We start from the raw sequence: 7,235 nt of genomic DNA, 5'->3' as shown, positions 1-7,235 counted from the left end.
AGGTAACTCTTATACGTATATAACTTTGGGATATGTGTCGATTGTGGCTCTTGGCTGGTCGAATGAAGTCATTATAATTCTCTGTGTAGGTGCTGGACTGCTTCTCAGGGCATTGGGATACCAGATTAAGACCCATTCAGGCCCACTTATTGCAGTTGTGGGAACACTGGAAAAGCTAGGGTGTCTCTCTATGGCCACTATAAGCCCTTCATTCTGAACCCTGCACCCACAGGACAAACTGTGCTGCAAATCAGCCATTGATTGGTCTTTACTACGGCACTAGCAGAGCTATGAAGAACACTGACTGTGCAACCTTAGGTCAGTAGGCCAAATTCACGGTCTTAAAGCTTCAAGAGAGGAGATCGTGACTGGAACTGGGGACATTTATTAGATTGGAAATTGTACGGGTGGTTCTGACACTTTGATCAGGAATCTGCTTGTGAGCACCAAAGGTCCTGTTCTCCAGGTGGTTCTTGATCCATCAATAAAGATGCCAGTGGCCAAAGGCTGGGCGGAAGAGGGAGGACTTCCAGGTTCCCACAGGCAGGCCAGGAGTCAGAGAGAGAGAGAGAGAGAGAGAGAGAGAGAGAGAGAGAGCGCCACCAACCATGTAAGATCTCAGGTGGAGTGGCTATTGACTGCTTCCCCGATTGGGCCTGGAATATAAGGCAGGAGATTAGAGACACAACTAAGCTGAGGGAAGATGTAGGATGCTGAGTGAGGAGAAGGTAACCAGGCAACTAAACTAAGGGCAGATTTAGAGTGTTGAGTAAAGAGAAGGGCACACTGGCCATAGGAGGCTTAGAAGAGCCCAGCCACTGAGTCATCAGGCAGGTTAAAGTGAGCTAATGTGTATGTTTGTCTATTACCTGCAGATCCAAGGTAACCAGGGCAGTGGCCGGCAGTGCAGTCTGCCCGGAACTTAAAACAGGAACTTAGAAACTACACACTACAAGAAATGCTTAGGAATTCTTGTCCAGTTGGGTATGTGGGTGCATGCCTTTAATCCCAGCACTCTGGTAGTAAAGGCAGGCAGATCTCTATGAATTTGAGGCCAGCCTTGTCTACATAGCAGGTCCCAGGCCAGCCAGGACTACATAGTGAGACCCGGCCTCTAAAGACAGCAACAAAACGACAGTGTCTTTAGCCACTAGTTTCTCATAGCAGAGCTGTCTTTCTATCCATCTGTCTGTCTATCATCTACCTATGATATCTATATATAATCTATCTTTTTATCTCATATGTGTGTGCATGCATGTGTACATTGGACATCAGGTGTCACCTTAGGGTCTGTGTTATGGTTTAAATATGATTGACCTAGGGAATGGCACTGTTAGGAGGTATGGCCTTGTTGGAGTGGGTGTGGCCCTGTTGGAGTAGGTGTGTCACTGTGGGTGTGGGCTTTAAGACCCTCATCCTAGCTGCCCGGAAGTCAGTCTTCTACTAGCTGCCTTCAGATGAAGATGTAGAACTCTCAGCTCTGCCTGCACCATGCCTGCCTGGATGCTGCCATGTTCTTGCCTTTATGATAACGGACTGAACCTCTGAACTTGTAAGCCAGCCCCAATTAAATGTTGTCCTTATAAGAGATGCCTTGGTCATGGTATCTGCTCACAACAGTAAAACCCCAACTAAGACAGTCTGCCTAAGAGTCTCTGAATGGCCTGGGACTTGCAGACCAGCCTCTGCTGGCTGGCCAGTGAGCCCCAGATATCCCACTTGTCTCCACCTCCCCAGTCCTGGGGTTACAAATATGCCACCACACTTGGCTCATTTTTAAACATGGGTTCTGGGGCTCACACATGGGTCCTCATGCTTTGCACAGCAGGTGCTTTGCAGCCATGTGCCGCCTCTCCAGCTTTGTGCAGATATCCCTTACTAGACACAGGGAAATAGCCTCCTTTTGCTTGCCGACAAGCAAAACTTAACTAAGCAAAACTAAGACTACTCTTGAAGCCAATAGACAGCTACAGTGATCTGTTTCAGGAACAGTGCAGTCAGAACACCATAGGTAGGACCTGGCCAGGTGGCTATGGGGAGGAACAGGAAACTGTTGGGGTGGGCTGTGGAGCTAGATATGGAAGACGTTACAGTGTATCCGTTGGAATAACCCATACACATTGTATCAACTGGCTATGAAAGTAGAAAGTGTGTCCTTTGTTCTCAGTTGTTAATTGCTGTGCACCCCACCCCCTCCAGCTCAGGATATGTAACTATGTAATGCTTCCTCACTTACCCAAAGAGAACAGCAGGCTGCCGTGGGGAGGGATCTCTCCCACTATAGTAATAGCTTTTTTTGTATGAGGAAAAAATTTGGCATTCGAGCAATAAAGTGTTGGCAGCTGAAGCTGGGGCAGAAGAGAGGGAAAGGAGACCAAGACAGAGGAATGGGAGCAGAACAGGGAGGTAGAGCAAAGAGAGCCACATGGAGAGACACGGTGGTGAAAGCCAGGTTAAGTTAGATAGGCTCGCTAGCTGAGGAATGGCCAATAGCCTTTTATTACATAGATGCCTCTGTGACTTTATTATTATTAAATCACAAGCGGGAGCCTTTGGAATCCCCCGCAATAGAGTCACTTACTAGTGCTTTAGGGGCTATTGTTCTGGTGAGGATATTGACCTTTAAGCAGGAAAACATCCCACGTAGGGAAGGGTGGGGCACAGCTGCTGCTCCCCATGGTAACTGAAACAGGTATGCCGACCTGCCGGATACCAGGGCTTCCTTTGCATGGGCCGGGTGGCCAAAATCAAATCTCTGCCTTAGTGTTTGCCCGATCGATAGCTCGTCGGAGGTGTATGCCCCTTGTACAAGTCAGTTTATGTGACTATGATCAAACACCTGAAAAGAGGAAAGATTGTCTTTCGCTCATGGTTTTGGAGCTTCCGGTCCATGACTGGTTTTCTAGCTCACACTCAACTGTGAATCCCATAGGCAGAGAGGTTGTCAACCTAAGAGACAAGGGCATACCCTAGGAGGGAAAACTAATGTTGACAGACCTGGGTGGACTCTGTTTTTTTTTGGGGGGGGCCCTTTCATCTCCCCTGAGGAAATCCTTTGCTCCCCATCCAAACTTCTTTCTCTCTTATGAAGAGTGTATTTAAGCCTCAGCCATCTGGTCATTCTCGTATAATGTCCAAGAGTTTGTACATTGGTAGTGTAAAAGCTGTGTTTGCAGAAACCGATTAACCAGCTAGAATTTCAGTCCTGTGGAGATTGGAATATTGCAGGTCCGAAAGGCTAGTTACCTATCTTGGGCTAGTTCTAACCCTCAGGAGCAGCCTTTCCTCGTCCACCTCTGTGTAGGAACACTCTGTGACTAATAGATAAAACCCTTTTGGAATCTATGAACTTAGCAGACCACCAGCTTACACTATCCCCAAAGATAAGGCTATCACCAGATAGCATCTTGGGTCTAAGGAAAAGCTTCTCCCAACTCAATGTAACCTCCCCTCTGATGTACCCACCAATGTATTTTAAACGTGTCTTGATTTAGGGCTTTCTTTGTTCTGTAAAACTTTACAAGATTATAAAACTGCTTCCATTATTAGAACACAGAATTTGAGGTAAATCTACTTTTTTTTTTTTTTTTTGTTCTTTTATTTTTCGGAGCTGGGGACAGAACCCAGGGCCTTGCGCTTCCTAGGCAAGCACTCTACCACTGAGCTAAATCCCCAACCCCGGTAAATCTACTTCTAAATCTGTACTCCTAGGCCATAGTCACTCAAAAATGGCTCCAGAATAAACTATCTTTTATTCCCTTTAAGATGAGAACTATGATTTTTTTGACAGTGGATTTGGATGCCTTTCCTCCTGTTAATCTGTCTGGTGTGTGTTTATTTCAAAAGCCTTGGCGACTGACCCTCCAAAGAAAACAGGTAAAGACGGTCCAGCTTGAGGTAGGGAGTAGGATAGGAGCAAGGCCAGGCCTCCTGTCCTCTGCCTCAGACACGGGATGAAAAGTGTGAACCAGATCTCTTCTTCCACAGAGAGAAAAACAGACTCAGCGACATGAAGTGATTCTAAAAAGGACCGGAGAGGTAGCCTAGTAATTGAGCAATTGCCTATCCTGTGTGAGTCTAGGTTCAATCCCCAGCATGAGGGAAGTGGGTGCAAAAAGAAAAAAAAAGAAAAAGGAAACCCTCTAAACATGGGCTAAAGTAGAAGGCAGAGGATGTAAGTGTTGGGTCTATGCTGTGGGATCCATAAAGTCACACCATGCAACAAGTGGGAGGTTTATTCGGGGGCAGGGGGGCGGGGATACAGAGGCTGCCTCTGGAGGTAGAGGAAAAAGGGGCGGGGAGTTGGGTGGGAATGGGTGGGGTGGGTGGGCCTTTTATCAGGGGATAAAACACATGCGCAGGAGGACATGCAACAGGAGGTGATAGTGGGAATGTGTCACCTCACCGCAGCTAGCGTTGATGTGATCTGCTTTTGCCTCTAGGGCTGGCCATGGAGGTGCCTGGTTACTAACATTAGAGGGCTCCTATAACAGAATGGTCACTCCCTCTCTTAGACACATTCTTGAAGGAATTCAGGCCAGGTGTGACAGCAGAGGTGGCTGAGAATGCGACCCGGTTTGCCATCCAGCAACAGCGTCACCTGGTGGTCAAGGGAAGCAGAGCCTAAAGTCCCCAGGATCTAAGATTGAGGCCTGAGGAAAATGGACGGGATCTTCCCATCATTCTCAGAGGCAAGCTGAAGAGAGCCGAATCTTTTTCTATCCACAGGCAGGCTTCGCAGCTCTCACAGATGGGGAATCCGACTTCATCTTAATCACCTGCCTGCTGTCCTTCAGCCGCTCAAAGGCGAGCTTTTTCCGGAGTCTGCTGCGCCTGAAGCCCCCAGGGCCAATCTGCTCCCCAGGAAGCCCCGCCCTGCTGCCTCCCCTTCCACCCTCAGCCAGAATCAGACACCGGCTTTTCAATTCCACCGGAATTTCCTGAGGCTTTGCCCAGATCTTTCCTCCAGGCTCCAGTTGAACGCTGCTGGTCCATTTCGCCCCCAGCATGGGACTGGTTGTGTCGGTAAAGCAGCCTTACCTGGGACACCGCCCAGCTGTATAATCAAACATTAGATGCCCGGGTGAGAAATCATAGCTTGAAACCTCATCCAGAACTTGACCAGTCTCTCTGCCATAAATCTTATCCTGTTCTGTCATAACAGCGGGTCAGCAGGACCGCCGGACACCTCACCCGAGGGGCTCTAAGCATATGGGGAAAAGAGTTGACTGTAAGTCAACAACCCAAGGCAGTAGGCTCAACCCTGCAGCCCTAGCCGGAGGGTCTGCATAAGAAAGGGAGTGCCAGGTACAAACCCCCACTGTCCTGAATCCCTACCTCAAAAGATTGAGGCCCAGGCCTCCTAGCAGCCTCCACCTTAGCTAGATGCAGACTGGCTTTCCAGGGCTTTTTACTCGATGCCTCTTTAAAGTGTCTAATTTTAATGAAGAAATCTTTCATCTGCCACCCTGTTTCCAAGAGACAGGTTTGGAAGGAATTTTCACAAGTCACCGAGGCCCTTGGAAATGTTTCCTGGTGGGAAACGCAAGGCTGTAAGACACAAGATGTTCTCACTCTGGGTGAGAGCGGAGGGGCCAAGAGAAGGAAATAAAACACCCCCCACCCCAAGCGTTTCAAGAGCCAAGTGGAGGGAGGATACAGGGGTACAAGCAGAAGGGGAAGAGAATTGCACTGGGAGTGGAGAAAGGGTAGTTGTACCAGAGAACAGAATCCTTCTGGGGTTAAGTGGGGAGAGAGGGGGTGGGGGATACTCAGAAGGGCCACAGGATGAGTGGGGAACGGCACCCACAACAGGAAGGAGAGCAAAGGCCCCAAATATATACACGACACACACACACAACGGAATTAAAAACTCAAATTTATCCCCTCTGGAGCTATGTAAGCCAGAGAGGATTTAAAAAAAAAATCTGTTGAACTGAAAATTTCATAGCTGAACTGAGGCTGAACTGACATTGTTGAATTGGGGCTCGGGGCAGCGAATGCAGCTGTGTGCTCAGTCACAGCCCTTCCAGAGGTGAGGCTGGGATAGAACATCTTCAAGGGTCGGGACTCCCAGATAAGGCTCTCCCTAGCTCCTCCCATCAAGGAAGCGGCTTCCCCAGCATTCATCTCCAGGGGGCGCCATAACGTTTCCTGTGGACTGTGTGCTACACCCTCCACAGGGAGCAATGGAGGTCCCTAGGTAGGCGCTTCGTGCTGTCAGATCCTTCTCTGAGGTTCTCTGTATTCTCTGGACGCACACACCTCCAGCCCCCATCAGGAGAGGGACTGGATAAATAGGTTAGAAACACAGGGAGGGAAAGTTGGGAGTATGGATTTTTCGTACCAGCTGAGCCAACAGATGCCGGGTGGCGGGGAGGGGTAAGAGGGTGAGGAAGCGTAAGTCATAAGTCATGGACAAGGAAGAGGTATGGGGGTTAATGGAGGAGACTTTGGGAAGAGAGTGGCTTTCCAGTGTCATTAAAAAGCCTCCTCTCAAGTCCATGAGCACGTCGACCAGGCTTTTTTTTTTTTTTTTTCCCAGTAAGCCTCTGGATTAATATCTGGACACAGTGTCTTCTGCAACTGGTGATTGAAAAACACCATTTTTCCTAGCACCTCTCTGACACACAGTCCACACCAGCACCAAAGGACAGAGTGAGGAAGAGGCTAACAAGGCAAAAACTACAAACATCAACCTGGTTTGTAAAGGCAGCGTTTTCAAAGCATTTGTTTACCCTGCTTCCGCTAATGAGATACTACTTGTAGATGCAAATTTTTAAGGATGTTATCTTCAGCCCGGAGAGAAAGAAACTGTAATTTGCAGTTTTTTTTTTCTGGGAGTGATAACCTTCGGAAGTAATGATTTCGCTGATTAACTGCTGCGAACAAAACATTGTTGCCAAACCTGTTAATCTAAAACTAGCAATAGAACTGCTGTTAGATCCACATTCCCATCCCTCCAATCCCCAGAGAGCTCGGAGAAATATTTCTCATTTCAATAGCCTTCATCTTCTGATGTGTTTTATTGCCTCTGCTAATAGGTTAGCCATAAGTTAGGAGCGGCTTCCGGCTTCGAGATAGATATCAAGTGAACCGCATAGAGGAAGGAGTTCGAGAAGAAAAGCAATCCCACTTAAAGCATAATTTTTTTTAAATGAAAGGTGGAGTGGGGAAATGTGTGCGAGCTCATTGAGTAAGCGAGCTCATAAAATAAATGGAAGTGTTTAGCGATC

At 48.0% G+C, this 7,235-nt stretch overlaps 1 long non-coding RNA gene across 2 annotated transcripts; it reads left to right on the top strand.

The window, feature by feature from the left end:
• The first annotated feature begins 602 nt into the window (after positions 1-602).
• LOC134483826 (uncharacterized) lies at positions 603-7,235 on the top strand. 2 transcript variants are annotated; one of them, XR_010060895.1, is made up of 4 exons: positions 603-1,552; positions 3,791-3,876; positions 3,988-4,038; positions 4,729-7,235. It is a non-coding gene; the product is annotated as an uncharacterized LOC134483826 (long non-coding RNA). The 2 variants fall into 2 exon arrangements; XR_010060896.1 differs by having other exon boundaries at positions 603-2,692.

This window comes from Rattus norvegicus, chromosome 20 (genome assembly GCF_036323735.1).
Source record: "Rattus norvegicus strain BN/NHsdMcwi chromosome 20, GRCr8, whole genome shotgun sequence".
NCBI classification, from domain to species: Eukaryota; Metazoa; Chordata; class Mammalia; order Rodentia; family Muridae; genus Rattus; species Rattus norvegicus.
Note: the sequence above shows the minus strand (reverse complement) of the source record. Positions and strands in the feature narration are given on the sequence as shown.